The 22373-nt window shown below is 42.5% G+C and overlaps 1 long non-coding RNA gene across 2 annotated transcripts; it reads left to right on the forward strand.

The window, feature by feature from the left end:
- Positions 1-221: 221 nt before the first annotated feature.
- On the forward strand, positions 222-7732 carry LOC131925455 (uncharacterized). Of its 2 annotated transcripts, none has more exons than XR_009383256.1 (3): positions 222-299; positions 6627-6778; positions 7358-7732. It is a non-coding gene; the product is annotated as an uncharacterized LOC131925455 (long non-coding RNA). The 2 variants fall into 2 exon arrangements; XR_009383257.1 differs by having other exon boundaries at positions 227-292.
- The last annotated feature ends 14641 nt before the right edge of the window (positions 7733-22373 follow it).

The following is a 22373-nucleotide window of genomic DNA, read 5'->3' on the forward strand; positions in this document are numbered from 1 at the left end:
CCATCATAAAACCTGATAATTATAAAACACAAGTTCTCTAAAAATTTTAAAGACCACAGAGTCCAGTCATCTTAGATGACGGAAAAGACAGCTGCAGTGCAGGGGGTTGGGGGGGGGGGAGGTCTCTTCAAAGTCAGCTTAGAAAGTAACGGAGTGGAGCATGAATGCAGCGTTCCCACCGCACTGGTATAGAAAGTCTTCCGGGTCACGGGGTCAGTGAAGAACTCTCCGGAGAGACTAGCATTATCCCTCAACAACCTCAGGAGCCTGGATGCCTGACTCAGCAGCTTCTGTGTGTGGTGAACAGGACTTGTTTATATTTTTTTAGACTTTTCTCCTTGACAATACAGGCTGGGACTGAGCAGAGTAGATATGCCTTTGATTTCCTGTCTTCCCCTCTCTGCTGAGGAGCTGGTTTGGAAGAGCCTCAGCTGGGAATGGTCTTTAGCCTCATCTAGTCTGAGTCTCTGCTTAGTGTGCCTGGCAGCTCACTGTACCATCGAGTATCCTGAGCTCTTCCCAAAGTTGGATGACGCACCTGAGAGCAAGTGTGACTCACCATGTAAATCTCAGCCTGGTTGCATTTCTTACACTGAATGAAATTTGCTTCCTTATAACTTTTCGACCTTGTTCTTGGCTGTGCCCTCTGAAACTGTGTAGAATGGGTCTTGGCGCTTGTGAGCTTTACAGTCCTTGAAATTCTGGAAGCAGCTACGGGGCCCTTCATTGTGGCTTGGCCCGTCTTTTCCATGATTGCAGCTGGCAGCTATTCATCTTGTGCCATTGTCCCCAGCACTCCAACCATCTATTTAATGTTCTCTGAGTACACTCGAGCTTATCAGTGCTTCCTTAAAATGCCAGAAATAAACTAATCTCTCTTTGTCTGGGCAGCCCACGTCCGTCAGTGCAGCTCCAGCCTGCAGCGGTCACCCCGGGTCTGTTATTTGCCTGATTGATATTCAGCTTGCCGTCGGCTCACATTTAACTTTTCCTGTGAACTTCAGTAACACAGTTCTCATGCTTCTCAAGCATGAGGAGGCTTTGGTCCCAGATGTAGAAAAGCATCATACACACCAGCAGGAGTCCCTTCAAACTCCAGGCTTGTTGAACCTTGATCTTTTAGGCATCAAGGTTCTTTCTGATATGCCCTCATCTCTTTCTTGGGATGTAATTCTTCCTTTGCTATGTCCTATTTCTTTCTGTTTGAGGATCACATGCCTATTCATAGACATCCAAAGAAGTCTGGGGTCAAAGAGTCCCCTCTTCTTTCTTTGCACAGTTAATCTTTCTTCAGAATCTGAATAATATTATTATCCAGTGTGCAAGAGTGTGGGATAGTTAGCAAAAGATGGGAAGAGAACAAGAATAATAGAAAAGGGAAGACAGAAGGGAAAGAGAAAGAGTAGATGACAAAAGAGAATGAGAAATATGAAGACATGAACTTGTCAATTTCCATTGCTCTTTAAGGCAGAGTCAGCTGTCAGCAGAGGTTGGCTGCACTGCCCTCTCACTGTCACCCGGGACATTACATTCATATCCTGAGACCTTGTTTCCTTGCCAATGAACTAGAGATATTCAGTGGTGACCTGTATTGTATATTTTCACCCTAAAACGTTCCTACGAGTGTAGCTGGTTTCGTGCACAGTCCCTATTTACCCTGGAGACCTTCTCTTCTGATACTGCCTGCACACCAAGGAAAACATTGATAATGCTGATGGGGATGCTTGGGGCCAAGCAGCTGAAAGCTTCAATTCCAATGTGAGTTCTGCCATTGTAAATGGAGGTTTTAATGAAGGAGAGAAAAATCACTTTACTGTTGAGTTACTTTTTCTTCTTACTAAGTTTTGCTGATAATTGCATTGTTCTTAAAATGCGCTCTTTAAATTCTAGATATTAATGACTTGAAAATTGTTTAAAAAAATACCTCTACACAGTTTGTATCTTGTCTCTTTAACTGTCTTTCTGTTTCAGTTTGGAAGTTACAATGTCATAAGTTAGTCTGACTTCACTAGGTGGTTTATCTGGCTAAGAGACAACACATCTCTCAAGTCTGTGCTTTGCATATTTAACTTATACAACAGTATATCCTGTTGAGTAAATGTGCTTGGTTTTTGATAATTGATTGGTTATTTTACAATTGTTTTCAATCTCTAAGGAACCATCTTTCTAACCTCAGATAGCAAAGATTCCTTCTCATTTATTTTCTAAAAGTTTTGTGGTTTAGTATTTTGTTTTAGAGTGTGTGAACTGTTTTGTAAGGTAGGGTAGCAGTTTTGAGTCTGTTTTCCCACAAAGATACTTATTTGCCCTAGGGCAATAGTTTAAAAGATTGTTTCATCATTGAATTGTAATAGTGTCTTTGTTAAAAGTCAGTTGGTTTCATCCCTCCCTCCCCTACTCTCTCTGGCCTCTGCTAATAACTGTATGCTCTCAACTTGTATGAAACTACTTTTTTCTTTTCAGTCCATGGCTACTAGTTGCTTGACTTGTTGCTGTCACGGGATACCTGACAGAAACAACTTTAAGAAGAAATGATTTATTCCAGTCAAAGTTGGAGTGCATACAGCCCGTCATGGCTGGGAAAGCACGGTGGCAAGAGGCTTGTGGCTGTGGCAGTGACAGTAAGGGGCAGCTGTTGTATCTCATCAATGGTCATGAAGTAGAAAAAAAAATAACCAGAACTAGATGGGACGGAATACACAAGGCCTCCAAACCCCAGCAGTCCATTTCCTCTAGCTAGACACCCCCTACTAAGGGTTCCACAGCCTCCCAAAACAGCACCAAAGGCAAATACAGAGCCTGTGGGGGACAGTTCACCTCCAAACCAAAATGCCACAGATGAATGCACAAGGCATATTTTTAATTATCTGTTCTAGCTTGGTCTTTTCATCAAATGTATCATCAATATATCATTATCTTCGACATGTCATTCTACACCATTCTCTATCTGATTCTGGGACTCTGCTTATGCATATATCAGATTGTTTGATATTTCTGTACAGGTCATTGATAGACTTATTGCTTTGTATTCAATACTTTCCTCTCACTTCCTAGGTGCATATAATTTCTATCTAGATTTGTGCTGGGTAACTCTTCTGCCATATCCATTATGTAACTAAACCATTCAGCAAATTTTTCATTTTAGTTACAGTACTGTTTGGCTCTACACTTCCCATTTTGTTCATTTTTCATAGGTTTAATATCTTAGATTATCTTCCCATTTGTTTACTCTGAACCAATCATTCCCTTAATACTGAGACCTGTCCATATGCTGCTGTAAATCCTGACTCCTATTTGTAGCATCAGCATCATCTTGGAGTTGGGAGGTGTATAAATTTAATACCTGTTTGCAGTTCATATTTTTCTATGCTTTTGTTGTTTATCTTTTATTCATTCTCTGACTGTTTACTACGTGTATACAATATATCTTATATTCAATACTTATAAACATGTCTATTGGCCACTGATTGCAATGAGAATTTAAAAAAAAATGTACAGTAGCTGAATTCTGTTAAGTTCCCCTTCAAAGAATGAACTCATTTTATGGACAAATTTTAGCATTGATTCAATATCATCAAGAGACTTGACTAATCACGGCTTCAGTTCTTGATGTGGATTTGGTAACTTACCTGGGATACTTCTTCCATTTCATCTTTTTTCAACTTCATTGATATAAAATTGATTGTTGCACTCTTCATTTCTTCTCTTCTGTGTGGCATCTGTAGCTCAGTCTTCTGTATAATATGTTAACTACAGCCTGACTTTTGTACTGATGAACCCTATATTAAGGATTCTATAGCTAAGCTAAAACACCATGACCATAAGCAACTTGGGGAGGAAAAGATTTATTTCAGCTTACAGTTCCACATCACAGTCCATCACTGAAGGAAATTATGACAGGACCCAAAGCAGAGGCCATGAAGAAACATCACTTACTGGCTTGTTCAGCCTGTTTTCTTAAAGCACCCAAGACTATCAGCTCAGGGCTAGCACTTCCCACAGAGAAAATGCTCTGCAGGCTTGCCTATAGGCAAGCTGTTTGCTTGGTGAGAACATTTTCTCAATTGAGTTTTCTTCCCAAATGACTCTAGCTGTGTTGAGTTAACAAAAAACTAGCCAGAACAACCTCCCACCTCATAATTCTGTCAATAGTATCAGCCTTTTCCAATGAGCACATTTGGTGTTGTCAGTCTCAGCTGGGATATCCTAGTGTCCTGTTTCATTGCTAAGAGGACAATCACCATGTGCCCCTTCTCTTTTCTTCAGGTTTGTTAGTTTTCTTTTCCAAATTCTCAAGTTGTTAATTTTATTAATTTCAGGATTCTTGATCTTATTAATGTCTAAACATTTCTTTTTCTATAACATAAGCATTGCCTGGGACCAACGAGATGTCTCAGCAGGTAAAAGTACCTGTTGCCAAGCATGATCCAAGAAGAGACTCCCAAAAGTTGTCCTCTGACCTCAACACCACCACAACTACCATCTCACCCACACAAAATATAAAACTAAAAATGTAATTTATAAAACAAAGACATAATATTTTGCCTAAGAACTGCTCCCCATGAACTCTGCACTTCCCCATCAAGCCCAGCACTCTTCTGATTTTGTCCTTGCCTTACATGATGGCCTTCTCTCTGGCCTGTCTATTAGTACCTCTATCAACCCCTGAAGGTACTCTTCCCTTTATAGTCACAAACCCTTGGCTATCTCATCCTTGGTTAGGACTGCATATGCCACTAAATATTTTTATCTGTCTGGAAATCCAAACTCATGCACCCAAATTTCTACTTAACTGTGTAATAACACTTCCCCAAATAATAGAGTAATGGTAGTTCAGATTATCTTTCAGACAATACTCCACTTGATTAACTATGAGAGCACAGACTTTCCCATGCCTGTTGTTGGCTGAGAAAAGTCATGTGACTTGCTTGGCATTTGCCAATTCCTTGGATAGCTCATGAGTTCCAAAATAAAGTCTCAGGTGGAACAAGACCACTCTGGCTGGAGCAGAAGGCAGCCATCACAGTCCACCTGTGGGGACCAATTGGAAGAGAGCAGACTGACCAGAAGCAATGCATTCCAGTAAAAAATATGTTGCTGGGATAGGCTGCATGCAGGATGAGGTTCATTTTGCAGTGATTGCTGACTGATAGAGAACTGTATGCCTACAAATGGATGCTTATGTTAGCAAAAACATAAAATAGATGGCCCCGGCCCAAGAAAACTATTCAAAAAGCTGAGAAAATGGCACCCTGTGCAGTGTGATGCATTAAAACACAATTTCAGAGAGAAGACAGGCTAGGGGCAGGCAATACACAATGCCTCAATTCAATGGCTCCAGGCTATAACAATGCACTGAAACCTCTCAGATAATGGAGAATTCTTGTGCTATGAGGTGTCTGCATCTGCACTGAAGGGTTCCTGGAATCTAAATTTGTAAGATTACAAAGTACATAATTCTGATGTTCATGTAGTACCAGTGGAGATGAGACAGTGGGGCAAGACAAAAGGTACGTCTCAAAAAGAATTGGTACAGGCATTTGACTAAATCCAACATGTAGACAGGTCATAAAGCATTGAGGAATTCTGGACTGCAACAGTATTAGAAGTCTGTATTGGAAGAGTCTGACTTTGGGAGATATGGAAGGACCTCAGAACTGCTACCCTCTGAATTTCAGGCAGAAAGATGATGGTAAAAGCAATTCAGCTTTCTTTTTTTTTGGGGGGGGGGGTCCTGATTTTTTGTTTGTTTGTTTATTTGTTTGTTTGTTTGTTTGTTTGATACAGTATCTCTCTATACAACCCTGGCTATCCTAGAACTTACTTTGCAGAATTAGGCTAGCCTAGAAGCCAGAGATCTGTCTGCCTCTGCTAGGATTAGAATGTGTGCCACCACACCTAACTCTTCTCTCTCTCTCTCTCTCTCTCTCTCTCTCTCTCTCTCTCTCTCTCTCTCTCTCTCTCTCTCCCTCGCTCTCGCTCTCATTCTCCGCTCACTCTCGCTCTTGCTCTCTTCTTCTTCTTGTCTTTCTCTCTCTCTCTCTCTCTCTCTCTCTCTCTCTCTCTCTCTCTCTCTCTCTCTCTCTTTCTGTTATACAAAAGACTTCCAAAACAGTGAACCAAAGCCAAGAGCTATATATACAGCATATATATATATATATATATATATATATATATATATATATATATATATCAATACCATACCCAGGCAACAAGCTTGGGTATCATTCAAGATCATCCTTATCCTTATTGTAAGAGCAAAATTTCAGGATGCTAAGAAGCACTGGCTTTCCTGTCCCTTATTCTGGTCCATCTTAAATAGAAGCATCTATTCTGGTTGTGCTCTTCATGTTCAACCATTTAATGCTGGATGTGTGAAGGGAAGTAGACTTGTTATTTTCAATACACACATTTGTAAATCAAGAAACACAGAGCCAACCTGATATAAATGGTGAGATTCTAGAATCTGAGCCTATTCATAATTTGATGAGACTGGGGGATCTTGGGAAGGGGTGAGCATAGTTTGCATGTGAGAGGAACCTAAATATTCATGAGTGAGGGATTAGATGAGAATAGTTTTAATTAGTATTCAGCAGAGAATCACTACCCTCCCTCCTCTCATCTAGGTTAAAACGTGCCAGGATGGAAGAACCCAGCACCCTTCACTTCTGCCACCATTGGAAGAATGAGACTTGAGCAGTTCAGCCATCCTAGGTGGAAGAGAGACAACAGCAGAGCTGAAGGAGGCATGCCTGTGCACTCTGTGGGGCACATACAGGTCTCAGCTTCCTGCTCATACAATGGACTGTCCTCTCAGTGGCTGAGGCTCCATCTTGGCTACACCATTTCCTTTCTTATTGATGATTTATGCTAGGTTCTTCCAACATTATTACCCAGGGAGTATAACAAGAAATCCAAGGAGTCTGTTTAAAGGACAAAGAATTTATTAAGGGGAAAAACTCACTGTACAGAAGAACAGAATTGACACTGGTTCTGGAATGCTATTCTGGCTGCCTGAATCAGTCCCACATCCAAGTCCCACAGAGGAGCAAAGAGATCGATGCCTGTGTGCATCTCGGATCTTAAGGGTCTCTGAGAGGCCACGCCCCAGTGGCATGTACTTCAAAGTCATAGGCAGATGGAGCAGTTACCTGCTGCTTCTCTAGTGGTGGTGCTTCAAGTTCATAGAACAGCTACCTACTACAAGGCAGTCTAATTGAACTCAACTAGTGATTGGAAGTTCAGGATGTATGTTCATTAGCTATCCCCCATTCTAGTGTTCCATAGCTATTGAGACCCAATGATATCTCAGGAACTTCTCATCACAAGTTATATAATACGCTTTTGTGTTTGGCAGGGCCTACCTCCATGATCTCAGAACCTGCGTTATGATTTCCCTGTAGGAATTGCCAAGGACTCCAATATGCATCTTCTTACACCTCCAGCACCACTGTGTCTGTGAAGTCACTGGGTCGAAGAAGTATCACTGTGTCTACCCAGCTTGGACCTAATCTAAAGCTCCTGCCTGCTACAGTGCCATTAAGAATTAGCATCTTTCCTTATCCCCCAGGACATGAAAAGAAAGAGTGTGCTTAGGTGTGAAATGCAGCCTTTCCCAAATTAAAAGACTTTCTTATTTATAACTGGGGTATAAGATACTAAAATGTGGTTCTGCCTGATCCACTCATGGTCACTGGACCTAAAATCTCCTATTAAACGATCAGTTGCTTTATCTTTCTGGAGTTCATCTCTTATCCCCTGAACTGCATTATCTTATGAAGACCTTCGGAATGGTGGTTGCTTTGTTAACACCATCTAATCAGCATATCACTGGTATATTAGAATGTGAAACCCTGAGATATAACCAATCCCTCAGATTACATCATAAGACATGGGAGAATGGGAGAGTTAATACAAGTCCAGATATGAAGCAGGAATGGGTTTGCTCATGGGGTGTCAATATGAACAACTTCTGGCCCTCTTTTTAGCAGGTGGACTAGTGTGTATTCTAGCTTTATGTCAACTGGACACAAGTGAGTGTCACTTGGGAAGACAGAACTTCAATTGAGAAAATGCCCCTAGCAGATTGGCCTGTAGGTAAGCCTATGGTGCATTTTCTTGGTTGATGATTAATGTGGTTGGACTCAGCTCAGTGCAGTCTGTACTACCCCATGCCAGTGGTCCTGGGAGCTATAAGAGAGCAGGTTGAACAAGCCACCGAGAGCAAGTCAGTAAAGCAGCACTCTTCCATGGCCTCTGCATCAGTTCCTGGCTCTAGGTTCCTGCCTAGAGTTCCTACACTGAGTCCCCTGGATGAGGAACTACAAGTTATAAAAATAAATAAATCCTTTCCTCCTCAAGTTACCTTTAGTCATGATGTTTACCACAGCACTAGAAACTCTAACTAAAACAACCACCGTATTTGACATGACCTTTAATCAGAGCTGTGTAACTTGACCATATGAATTCTAGTCTATAGTTGTCTCCAGAAATTTGTCTGGTTTCTTCAGATTCCACAACAGGTTAAATAGAGCTAGGAGAGAAAGCCCCAGGAGGCATTTAATCTCCATCATTGCCCTCTAGAAGGTAGTATTGTTCTTGGCTGCAGGAAAGGCAAAGTTCCAGAAGCTTCTATTTTGCATTTTTTACAACAGTGGCCCTTACCCTAGGGGCCATAGACTCAGTGTACAGGTTATTCCAACTAAAAAGAATTTTAGTACCAGACAAATTCAAGAAATAGGCTTGGTTAGCCATTTTTAATCCTGTGTTCATTTATCTCTTGGTCCCTGTGTGCCCCATTTTGCTATGGATAATGGAATAACACTCTGATTCTCAAGTCAACTCAAACTCTAGGTCTAATCTTAGGAATATTTAAATATCAGCATTTTTCCACCAGTAAATATAAATATAGGACAAAGGTTCATTAGGGGAAAAAATTCCCAGTACATGTACACTGTAACATTAGAGATCTTTATTGCAGACTTGGCCAAGGCTTCATTCAACAGCTTCTGGTCTAAGGTCCAAAATCCAAGCACTGAGTCCTGACATTTCATTGATGGGCTAGCTGTTGCCTCTTGCTTTCTACGCCTACTAGGTTTGATTGTTTATGTTCAGAACCCTCCTCCTTGGCTGCCCATCTATCTTCCTCTTAGTATTCCAAGTATATTTACACATCTCCTTAAGCCCTCATAAGTAAATGCCTACTCTTGCCCCTCTAATCCTATCAGTCATTGTAGGATTGAGGCTTGTGAGCTTCCTCCTCCACTGGAGCATCAACATTTATGACCAAAATTTGTGATAGCTGTTTCTATTGTCAGCCATACCCTGCAAAGGAAAGCTAGCACAGAAACAATGAGAGATGCTATACCCCACCTCTCAGCACATTCTTGATGACTCCCGAGATTAGAGTATTCTCTTGGTATTCCTCTAAAACGTTTTTAATTGGTCTTTGGGCCTCTAATAACACCCAGTCCAACAGTCCCTTCCTGTCCTCTACCATCTTTACAGCAACATAGGCATTTCTGTTTTGCTTTGTATAAACTTACTTTTCTATAGGTTTCTGGGAACCACTTAGAAACTTTCCAGGATGTAAAACTAGATTCTCAGGCAAGGCCCCACATAAGTGAATGCTCCCTCATCCCCAAACACCTTCAATATTCATTTCCCAGGTTTTCTGGCTTCTGCTTGTAAGAGTTGACTAATCCTTGCATCTGCTCTGGGATTCACCCCATCTATCCTAGTGAAGTTCAGTAATGCATCCCTGAAGTCACACTGGTATTAACTGGTAACTGGCTTGACACCTGGGAAAGACAGCATTGGCAGTTCCTGACATGGTGGTGCCTGTTGCCCTGTTTGTGGAAAGCCTCTGTGCTGACTTCTCAAACAGGGGAAGAAACTATCTCATACAAGGAATGGGCAACCATTGCAAAATTAAGGGTTCAGGGAGTTGGCAGAGGAGTTCCCCACATCACTCAGATATTTCTATAACTATATCTCATGTTTTAAAGTTTTTCCACCAAGGCCTGATCTTACCATGGCTGAGAATCGAATATGTGAAACATCATGACCCACATTATTAGATCAAAGTTGGCTTCTCAAATTTCCTACTGCCAAAGATGATCTTTCTAAGTTACCAAAGAAGCCTCTGGCCAATGCACTTAACTTCTAAGATTCTCAATTTCTTCTCTACCTACCCTTGTGGGGGGGAGGGAATCAAGGCATCTTGCCTTGTGTACAGTCTCCATATCTTTCTGCTTGAACAATCCCAGTTCTAGGAAGGGCATTTTCTCCAACTGGGCCATTTTTCAAAGTTACAACTAGTATGAATTTATCAATTGGGCTTCCCCTAAATGACAATTGTCCAAAATTCACACACCATTGCTAGATGAAGAGTAGAGGACCCCTGGTTACCGCTTCCCAAAATATTCCTGGGTTTATAGGTACCTAAAATGGATGTATAAACCAAATATTTATTGATAATAAGTCATAAATTTATTTTAAAATGATCATTTGTTATTCATATAATTTTATCATTTATTAAGATGAAATCAAATTTACATACTATTGCAATGGATATGTTTGCCTAATTTAACATAAAGAATTGTATCTTAGCCAAATATTTGATACAGCAGGATGTAGAGCACCTTTGACATTTTTCAGTGTTGCCTGATATTTTAACTTTATAATTGTCAATGTTCAAAACATTACTTCACACAAATATGTAATACAAAATAGCAGTGCCTAGCATGGGAAACCTTTCAAGGTGTTGGTCAAAGGAGTCCAAGAGACTCTCAAAATAATATAGGCTATGCCATTGCCCTGAGTGTGGTAAGACCTTATGCTTCCAGGATGTAATGGTAAGACCTTGCTTTTGAAGATACTACATACTTTGGAGATTGAGCTATAACTGACCTGGAAGCCTTCTCCCTGAAGACTAGATCTCAGTGTCAGAGGAGCTTTACAAGTTGCCAAGGGAGAAAACAAATCAATAGTCCCACCCAGACATACTGTCTACAAACCATAATAATAAGCAAAATGGCAAGATATCCCTAAAGGTACAATAGCCACACTTACATCTTGGAGTAGCCAACAAACATCTAATTAGATTAAAAGTGCACTTGATAGGAAGGAATTCAGGCCTGGTACCATAGATCTAACCCATTACCCATGACCAATGAAGCCATGGACCTTAGAAAACCTACTGTTGCCATTTCCTTAAACCAGAATAATTTCTAGTTGCATTCTAAATATTTATCTTTATATCTACATATGAGTGTAGCTATAACCCCTCTTCAAAGAAGCTTCTTTTTGCAGCAGACAGAGACCATTACAGAAAGTCACAACTGGTCAGAGTGTAGAGAACAAGTGGTTGTGAGATTCCTGGCCCCAAATGATACATCTACAACATAACCCCTACAACAAAGCCTCAGGGAGTAGTGCAAAAGAGGAAGCAGAGGTAGAACAATTGTAAGAGGCAGAGGACCAGGATGTCTGCTGCAAGATAGTATCTTCTATATGTGACAAGGATGATGCACCCATGAAATCTCAACAATATGTCTACCTAAAAAAGACCTGAAAAATAACACCACCATTTACCATGTCAACATGCAGAGGAAATCTCACAAGGCTCCTGTGGTGATTTGAACAAAAATGCTCTCCCAGAGGCTCCCATATTTGAATACTTTGTCCCTAGTTGATGGAACTGTTTGGGAAAAATTGGGAAGTGGGGTCTAGTTGGAGAAGGTGTGCCTCTGGGGAGTGGGCTTTGAGGTTTCAAAAGCTCACACCATTCCCAGCTAGCTCTTTCTGCTTCCTGACTGTCTCACAAGATGTGAGCTCTCAGCTACTGCTCCAGTGCTGTGCCTGCCTGCTTACTGCCAGGCTCCCCACCATGATAGTCATAAACTCTGACCTCTGAAACTATAAGCCCCAAACAAACACTTTCTTCCATAAGTTGCCTTGGCCATAGTATCTGCTCATAGCAATATAAAAATAATTAAGACAGCCCCACCTCTAGATAAATAGTTTTTCCCCTAAATGAACTCCCTGGTAGGCTATCCAGATCACAAGTGTTCAGCTCTAACACATATACACATGAGCAACACTAAATGAACTCAGCAGGTGGTATTTATAAATGTAAATGTAAATATATGTAGTAATAATTAGAGAATAAAAGACTATGAATTTTTGAAGCAGTAAGGAGAAGGCAAAGAAAGAGTCAGAGGGAAAAGGAGAAAGAAATTATGTAAATATAGCATTTATATATGAAATTCTCAAAAAATTAATAATTTTTAAAGAGAAAAGAAAAACAAGTAATCTTTGCAACTATGCCCACAACCATTTGCAGTGGAACATTTTTGAGCATTTTTTTTCTAACGTGAAGGGTTAGACATATGGCTCAGTGGTAGAGAAATTGCCTACCTAATGTGATCCCTAATATCACACACACACACACACACACACACACACACACACACACACACACACACAAATAAAAATAAAAATAGTTACAATAACTTGAGCTATCCAGACAACTTTAAAAAAACAGTATTGTGCTGTCATTATTGTGCTATTGTTTGAGTTCTCATATTTGACACAAATTGGAAAGAATAATCCTCACCACTTTTAGACTTGAGTAGCTAAGATAGAAATGTTGAGATGTTTTGAAAAACAAGTAATCAGCCACAAGAAATAGTATCAACTATGTAATAAAAGACTCAACACCTATTAACTCTGTTTCATTACACTAAACAAGAAAAAAAGAGACGGTGAGGTACTGGTTCCTAGGTATGCAGTCTTTCTAAAACATTGGGAATAAAATAACTTATGTGCAAGAAAAAAAATAACAAAACCAAAAACCTGGCAGAAATATGTTTGAGGCCATTTCAGAAATTGTTGGAAATTTTGCCCAGCTCTCAAGCCAAGATTCATTTAAAATGGAACTCAGTCCAGCAACCCAAACAGATGTCATCTACATTCTCAGCTGCCAGTCGCAGGACTCGGCTTCCCTTTTTGCTTTGTGTTCATTTCCTCTTCTCAGCAAAAGATCTACCGTGTGTTCATCTCTAGACCCCATCTCCGTCCTCTGTCTCCTCATCCACACAAACCCCCCTCCCTGGAGCCCTTCACCAACTACCAACAGACTCTCCACCCAACAGTGTGGTGTCCTGACTTACCTTGCTGTAAGTGAAACGTATGGGTAGATGCCTAGAATAGTGGGCATGTGCTCAAGCACAGGAAATGATCACTAGAGAATCCAGTGGCGGGTTTATTGGTATTTAAGTGTAATTCTTACAGTCTTTCTGAAGGTTTGCAAATTTTCATAATGAAGGGGTGGGGAAAGTCCCACCAACAGGGGAATCTGCTGCCATCGATGATCTTAGTGCTGAAGCCAAGTAGGTACTGGGTCAAATAATCTCTTGGTTAAAGGCTTATTCCTAGTTTAATCAGCCATGGCCATGCGGACTAATAGACACTTGATAATGAAGAGCACCTTCTTGGGGGATGAGGAGGGAAGACACTGGGGCATGCCTCCATCCTGGGTTTCTAAGGACTAAGGGAGTAACAAACATTGGAACTAATTATTGATGTTGTTTTATCATATTGGGCATGAGAACTCTGTTTATATATGCAAATTTTAGGAGTCCAAGGGGAAATCGAAGCTAAGTAATTTCTTCTGCAATGGCTGCCCATATAGACCTTCTCTTCCCTCAGATCTCTCCCTGAGGGAATGCCTCCCAGTGCCTGTCCCAGATTGCTTTCATCTGCCAGTAGCCAGCCTTGATTTAAGGACTCTGGTGAGGGACAGAATGAGAAGCCAGCAAGGCCAGGAGGAGAGAGGGTGGCAAAAGAAACATGCAAGATAAAACAATTTCCATCAGCTGACAAAATATAGATAGTGAATGCGAAAGTTTTCCACCATAATAAACAAGAAAAAGAAGTGGGAGAAGTGGGCATATAACTTTATGGCCTGTGAAATTGAATCACCTCTCATGGATTTTTACCTGTTGGTGGACAATGAGGAACTTCCTCATCTCAGGCAAGCATGGGTCATAAAAGCCTCTGAGAAGCAAGGACTGAGCCTGTCTGATTAGAACCCAGAAGGCCTTGGTTTCCAAGACAGACTTTATATATTTGAGCTTCTTCCACTGGAAGCTTCGAGCACTGTGAATTACAATGCTTCATGGGCCGAGAGCTGCATCTCACCCATTGTCATAAACACCAAGGGAGAAGCAAGGCCACCATCTAAATCAGCAACTTGAGAGAAAAAGCAAGTGGAAACACAGCTGGCATGAGAGACAGCTGGGGAGTCCCGTAGCACAGCCCCCCAGTGACAGAAAAGCCTGAATGTGTTTGCCTCCCTCTCCTCTGACTTTGCCATGGCTTTCTTAGGTAATCCAACCCATCAAGCAAGCACAGCTCATCTTACCAAACCCTGAAATGCAGGGTTTCTTTCTCTTGTTGCTAGAAGACAGATGAGACAGAGGCAGGATGGACAAGAAAAGGAGCCCTTGCAAGACCCTGACAGGGACTGTGGTTAGAATTTCAAGCTCTGACTTAATCACCCAGTTACTGTGTTTCCTAAAGTTATTATATTTGCTTACTTATCAAGTCTGCATGTGTGTGTGTGTGAAGGGTTTTTTAAAGCCTTCTCTCTCTCTCTCTCTCTCTCTCTCTCTCTCTCTCTCTCTCTCTCTCTCTCTCTCTCTCTCCCTCTCCCTCTCTCATCTTCGCTCCTGCCAACACTACTCTAGGCTCTCACTTGAGTTGGTGGTGCACCATTTTTCCTGGCTCTAGAATGGCTTCTGTAAGCAAGAAGCATTTGGAAGGAAAAGCCACGCTGGTTCTTCCCTACTCAGCGTCCTTCATGGGAGCCATTCTGACCTTTAGCTCCTTTCTTCTGTAATTTCAGATTTGATGCCTTGGTGCAATAGCAGAGAACTTGCCCACACAGTCTATAGGCTTGCAAAGTTCAGGGTTCAGTGAGGGGAGAAAGATGACGTTTATCTCCATCAGGATGAAGGAGTTGACATTTGATTAAGGGCATGGGTGGAGCCAGGAACAGAGCTTGCACTTACTATAGATAGAAACAAGCTATGTCTGTGAGCACCCCCTCCCATTCTAACAAGATGGATGGCCTGATCTAAGCTCCACCCCAGGCCATGGAAATTGGATAGAGTTTGGAATCCTGAGAGGGCAACAGGAAATTTATGTCTCAATCTACAAGCAATGTCCAGAAATTTCATCCAGTCTAGGAAAGAAGTAGTTGGGAGAAACAAAATTTGGCGACAGAGAGAAGTCTGAGAGGCCAGCATCAAGAAAGAAAGTCATAAGTCAGGACTAAATATGACATTAGGGCTGTACAGGCAACCATGAGACTAACAGTGGGCTAACAGACAGATGCCCACTTTGGGGTGAGTGCCGCATCTCAGGGTGTTACGATGACTCCACTGTAAAATGAATCAATTCATCATGAAGTTAGTGAAACTTAATTTTTAGGACTCTTTCCTTTCATGGGTCCTCTTTAAGGCTCTAAACATATTTATATTATAATATATTTCATTGGTAATTTTATATTCTTCTCCTGGTTTTAGCTTCAGGCCCCACTAAATCCAAATCATATCTTCATGTTAGCAGGACAAGCTAAGTAATTTAATAAGGTTAGACAAAGTTTTCCATCCCGGGCACACAGGCAGTTACTCTCCACTAGAATAACTCCCGAGGCAAGAGTCCATAAATCCAAAGGAAACTGCCAAGCACACAAGAACGTGACGTCTAAGCAAGGAAAAGAAGAGAAGACGCAGAGACTCAGTAGCCAGAGGTCAGGACCACAGCTGGCTCTCACAGGGGCCACAGCCATGCTCTGATCACTGGTGATGTTGCTTGGGCTTCAGTTTACAGCTCTGAGCAGGAGGGATTACACAAGACCTTGCAAGGGAGAGACTCTCTGTGTGGAGGCATGGGGGAGGGGGAGGGGCACGGGGAGCCGGGGGAGGGGGCAGGGGGAGCGGGAGGGGCGGCAGAGAGAGGTGTAGAGTGCACTGAAGGTGGGAGAAGAGGAGGAGGAAGAAGAGGGAGAGAAAGGAAAGAAGACAAGGAAGTGGGATAGAAAGAGGAAAGAGAAGGAAAAGGCAGGCAGGAAGAGAATGGTAGGAGAGGAAGACCTGAGTAGAAAATGCAGACATGGTGATGAGGAAACACCTGATTCTTAGGGAGAAAAACAAGAATATAGAGTCAGTTTAATTTCAGAACAGTGAGTTGAATATGTCAAATAAAGTCTCCTTTGCCTCTATGAAGAGCTGAGGTGAATAGGAACCATAAATCACAAATTTAAAAGAGAAATGCTTGGTAACAGCCCAGTAATAGAACATGTGCCTGTCAGTCTGGATCACTATGACTTCACGGCATACACAGCCCTCCATGACAGACTGAGACTGACAGTGTGTGGATGATTGTCATATGTCATATGTGTATGATATCATATGTGTGATGTGGTATGTGTTTGTGAGTCATGTGTGCAGTGTGGCATGGGGGTTATAGAGTGTGCAGCATGTGTGAAGTGTGTGTGGGTGGTATGGTGTAGTTTGTATGATATGCTATGTAGGTATGTGCAGTGCATGGGTGATATGGTATGTAGGTTTGTGCCATGTATGTGTGCAGTGTATGTGTGATATGGTGTGTATGTACAGTATGAGTGTGTGTGTGTGTGTGTGTGTGTGTGTGTGTTATGTGTGGTATGGTGTATGTGATATGGTATGTGGGTATATGCAGTATGCAGTGTGTGTGTATGGGAGGACATGGTGTGGTATGTGTGGAGCATTGGGGTGTGGTGTATGGATGTTTATAGTGTATATGTGATATGGTATATGCAGAGTGGTGGTATAGAGTGTGTTGTACATATATATCATGTGTGGGTATGTACTCTGTGTGTGTGTGTGTTTATGGAGTGTGTAGGGGGTTTGGGAGTAGTATTGTATTGGGGTGGGGGCTAATATATGTGTATTGTGGGGTGCTGTGAGAATGGTGTGTGTGTTATGCATGAGTTTGTGTGTCATGTGTCACGTAGTATGTGTGTATGTAATATGTGTGTGAGTGGTATGTGATATGGTTTGTGTATGGGGGCACGGTATGGTACATGTGGGACACAGGTGGTGTGGTGTATGGGTGTGTACAGTGTATGTCTGATATGGTATATGAGCATACACAGTGTGTAGTATGGAGTGTTGTATATGTATCTTGGGTGGGTATGTACAGTGTGTGTGTGTATGTGGTGTGTGTGTGTGTGTGTGTTTATGGTATGTTCATGGAGTGTGTAGGTATTTGGGAGGGTGGTATGGTATTGGGGATGTGGGGTTAATATATATGTATTGTGGGGTGCTGTCATAGTGATGTGTATGATATATATGTGTTTGTGTGTCATGTGGGGTGTGTGTGTGTGTGTGTGTGTGTGTGTGTGTGTGTGTGTAGAATCAGGTTGGAATATAACCATATTCTCTTGTCCCCCTTCTACGCATGCTGTGAGGTTTGAGAACCATCAGGAGACATTCCTTAGCAAGTAAAACTTTTTCTCAAGCAGCCAATAAACTGCCTGAAACTCCTCATTAGAGTGACATGCTGGAGATAAACCACATCGCAGGTGGTCTTCACGAAAATGGAAATGCCCTTGATAAGGTCGGTGTAATAAATTATTAGCGCCTTTGCATAAATGAGGACATTATTAGAATTGCATTCTCACAGTGATCGGGGAACTAAATTAGATCTGTAGCACAGTGAAGGTGGGAAGGAGACGCCCTGCACCCTGGCTTCAGGGGTTCCTTGCTTCGCCTGTCTATGCCTGTGCACTGCTGAGAAGAACTCAGCCCCGACAGCCTCCCAGCCTCACTGCTCTAAAACCTATTTAGTCAGCTCACCCTGGAGTGTTAGCAAAGGGGCCCTGAGAGGACATCACGTAGCATGCATGTCTGGTGACAGGAACCGCCACCATCACATTCCACCAAGAGGAGTTGCTGAGGTTTGTCCCTGCCGCTCCGAGCTTGGCAGCCACTGGAAAACTGACAAAGGAGTGAAAATCAAAGGCACAGCCTCATTTTCATTTGAGCATTAGGATCACAACTGGAAAAAAAGAGAGTAGGAGGGGTTTTTAGTAGGGGTGCTGGATTTTGAGGAGGAGGGAACTGCGGGCTATCTTGGTCTCCTTTCCAGCTCAGTGGTGGTGCAAATAAAATCCAAGATGATCTATGATGCAAAGCAAGGAGGCGACTTGTCAGAGGAAGAACAGCGCCGGGTCTTGTGGGTACTCCGCAGCCTCACTGCTGAGGTGCTTGCAGGGAGGAGGAGGCACCCACTTGGACACCTGACAGGATCCTTCATTAAACACAGGGCCACCAGGTGGGATGTGAGTGGACAGAAGGAACCTGTGCATTGCAGGGGAAATTCAGAATGGCAAACAGCATCCCACAGGCCTCATGACTGGGGAAGTTCCAGAGAACCCACGGAAAAGAAGGGACGGTGACAGAGCTGAAACAGATACCAGCATAAAGGAAAGCCACAGCATAGAAGAGCCTCCTGGGCTCTCAAGGTGAAAGGGACCTTCTTCACCCAGGCTCCTCATTCTATGAACAGAAAGGGTAAGTTAATGACCACATCTGCAGGACAGCATCTACAGCGATGCCTGGTGACAGGACAGAATGCACAGCACAGATAAATCGCCCCACTTCTGTGAACTTTACAGGAAGGAAAACTTCCCACAGACTTGAAGGGGTTTCACCCAGCTGCTGAGTGTGTAGCTCATGGTGGCTTCAGCATCTACATCTCCAAGTCTATACCCTGTGCCCCAAGGAGGGGCAGACACCCACCACCAATACTCGATGTTCCCTGGGGCAGAATGAACCACCTCATTTCTCCAGGGAACACCACACACGAAGCTGGCAACCAGTACAGAACTTGTCGATTTGGTGGTGCCTGGAAACCACCTAGACAACTGAGGGAAGTGGAGATTTGCTTATACTGGTGATGGAAGCTCCTGGTATTGGAGAGGTATTGTGCTTCACAATGAGGAACAGCAGCACATCCCAGAACCCAGACACTTGGCTAGAAGCAAGGTCCTGGAGGTCTCACAGGCAGAGAAGACATTTTCTCAGGGAGGACATTTCCTGGATGAGTGGCTATAAAAATCCTTGGGTTTCAGAAGACCTTGAGAAGTCGTCTAGCCATTGCCCTTGCTCCAGGCAATGTGACACTTAGAGTATTCTAGGAAAGTGATTTATTTTCTCATCTTTAAAAAAATAAAGGTATCAACTAGGACAGCCACCAAAAAGTTTCATTTTTCCCCAGGGTCAGAAAGTTCTCCACAGTATGTAGCCAGTATAGATAGCTACTCCTCAGTCTCTGCTGTAATGAGTCATTCTACTATATATGAATTCTGTATGTAGTCCAGCTCCAGGTCTAGAATGAGGAGCTGGCCCTGACCTTCTTTGGTGTGATTAAAAGCATTCTGCCACCTCCAGTGCAGGGCCAGTGTAGACTAAAAGGCTGGTTAGTGGGCCACCATAGTCTAAAGCATGAGCTATGGAAATGTGTGAGCAAAAGAACCTCATTAGCTCCAAAGCACCACAGAAGGATCCAGGCCTCCCACAGGGAGGATTTTCTCAAAATGAGATTGAAGTGGGCCTGGTACTGTTGAAATGGCAAACACAGGAGGACAGGTCCTGCCGGGATGACTAGACAGGTGCCTCTGGGGCTGGGTTACCAGCAGTCAAGGTCGGAAGCTGGGCTCTGAAGTGTATTCATGCCTGTGCCTTAGAGGATTCCACACAGTGTTTCTTGGAATATTTGAGCTCCTGATAAATTCCAGCCCTGTCTAGAGAGGAGAGCACTTCCACACACCAAGATAAGGAATAGAGAGGGGTTCTAGGAGACAACTGATGCACAGCATCAATCCCAGGTAAGATGATGGGAATAGGCACATCAGAGCCAAGAAAGGCCAGGGCCATAGGGATGGGTACCTAAGATACAACCTCCCCCTTTCCCTACATGAAGTAGAGACCTTAGATTCTGAAGCATAATATCCTTATAGTTATTCAAGGACATCAAGACACAGCAGTGTGATATTTTCTGTAGCAGCATACATACAGAACAATAGAAATAAGCCATCATAAAAACTTGTTGAGTCCAGAGCACTGTGGACTGTCAGACCAGACAAAGCCCACCCTATGATCCTGTCTAGCCACATCTTTTTATTTCTCTGTTGGATATTTATCTATATACACAGCTTCTAAGACCATTTAGATGTCCATGTCCAATCACTACTGCATCCCTTTGTCCAGGACCTAACCATGAATTTCTCATTCACAGAGTCAAATTCCTGTTGACAAGGTCCACTGGGATATATATATATATATATATATATATATATATATATATATATATATATATATATATATCACATACATGCATGCACACGCACAGCAACTCTAAATTCACAAGGGATAATAACCCCAGCAATCAAATGTAATCAGACTTTGATGGGGTCACCATGTTGGTCATTGTTTCCTCAGGTATGTCTCTAGGGTCTGCAATGTAAAATCAGTGTTGTTTTAAAGACCAAATTCATGATACAACAAAATGAAATGTTGTCAGCTGCCTGGCATAGGTAAGTTACATCCCCACACATCTTGTTGACTAATAGTCAAGTGGGTGTATGGGTGGATGAATGGATGGATGGGTGGGTGTGTGAGTGGGTGGGTATGTGGGCTGGTGGGTGTGTGATGAGAAGATGAATGGATGGATGGGTGGGTGGTTTGCTAAAGGGCAGAAGCTCCATGTATCTTGGTTGATCTAAAAGCAGGATGCTACTAGAATCAGGCCAGGCTATAACCACCAAGACCTGTCCACAGTGGTCTCCATTTGCCAACTAGGTCTCATGTCTCAAAGATTTCATAATGTCCCAAAACTGTGCCACAAGTTTGGGACAACATGTTCAAGTATATGAGACTATGTGGGATATTTTTACAGCCAAACCATAACACCCTATATTGGTGGGTACATGATGTTGAGAAGGAACTTCAAGTACCAAACAGGGTCTGGCTGACCCCACAGTGAAACATGGTGAGCAGTGGAAGAATACAAAGAGAGAAAGCAACATCATGGTCAGAGGATCACCCCTCAAGAAGAAAGAAGAGGAGCAAAATGGATCCCACATAGGGATCCCGAAATCATGATCCCACATAGGTCACAGTGTGTTCATCCTTGACGAAGACTAAACAGTGACTCATGAGAACTAAACTCACAAAAACCTAAATTTAGGTAAGGGTGGTGACTCATAAATTCAGACTGGGCATATTCTTTGCTGAGTGACCTGAACACTAGAATCCCATATTTTTATTCCTTCTTTCAGGCAGCAGAAAAACATGATGCTAACTTAGCAATTACCTCAGCCTTACTTAGATGGGCACATGGAGTGGGAAATGAGTGACCTTGAAGGACAGATCCTACATACAGTCCATGGAATGTCTCAGTGAATTTTATCTCCCCATAGGAGGTGACTCTGGGGCTCTGAACACCCATTCCCTTCATATTCAGACTTTGGCCCTACAGATATCTTAAATGAACAATAGATTTGTCTTTTTGTACCCTCATTTCAGCTCAAAAAGACACAACATTAAGTGTGTCTTTTTACTGTGGCAACCGTGGAATATATTACCTCATGAATCAGCACACTCCAGTGACACACCTGCTATCTCCATTCACACAGAGAGTGTAGAGTTCACATAGCCACCTGAGGCCACCAGGGATTTAAACCTGCTCTTACTTTAGGCCCTGCTGTAAGCCACAGGCTATAGCAAATGACTGATCTGATCTTTAGGCTTTACTATCTCAAATCAACAGCCTCCAAGGACATACACGACCCCCTCTGTTATTGTTCCAACCTCACTCAGATACCCACTTACAGAGTATCTTTCTAGTTTCTTCTACACATGCAGAATGGGGAGGGGGTAGATTACCATGTTAATGCTCAAAGGAGAAGCATATTTTTAAGATTTTTTAAGAAAAGTTAATGAGGACTATTAAAATATATATATATCCAAAATGGCCAGTAACAAATTCTTCTGTCTGCAGGGCACAGAAGCTGACAGAACAGGTGGCTTCATGCGGTAAGTAGAGCCCAGAGGTCCTGAGCCCCCTTCCCTATCCCTATTTGAAACACTCCACTCTTTCCAGCCCAGACTGAGTATGACTGGATCCAATGCATTCTCTATGGGTAAGGATGACAGCATCTACCCGGCACAGAAGATCCAAGAGGACACACAGGCCTCTTCCTAAATCTAAGAAGCATGCAATATTGGCTAAGGATGAATCACAATGGGATTAAGAAC

This window comes from Peromyscus eremicus, chromosome 15 (genome assembly GCF_949786415.1).
Source record: "Peromyscus eremicus chromosome 15, PerEre_H2_v1, whole genome shotgun sequence".
In the NCBI taxonomy this organism is placed as follows: domain Eukaryota; kingdom Metazoa; phylum Chordata; class Mammalia; order Rodentia; family Cricetidae; genus Peromyscus; species Peromyscus eremicus.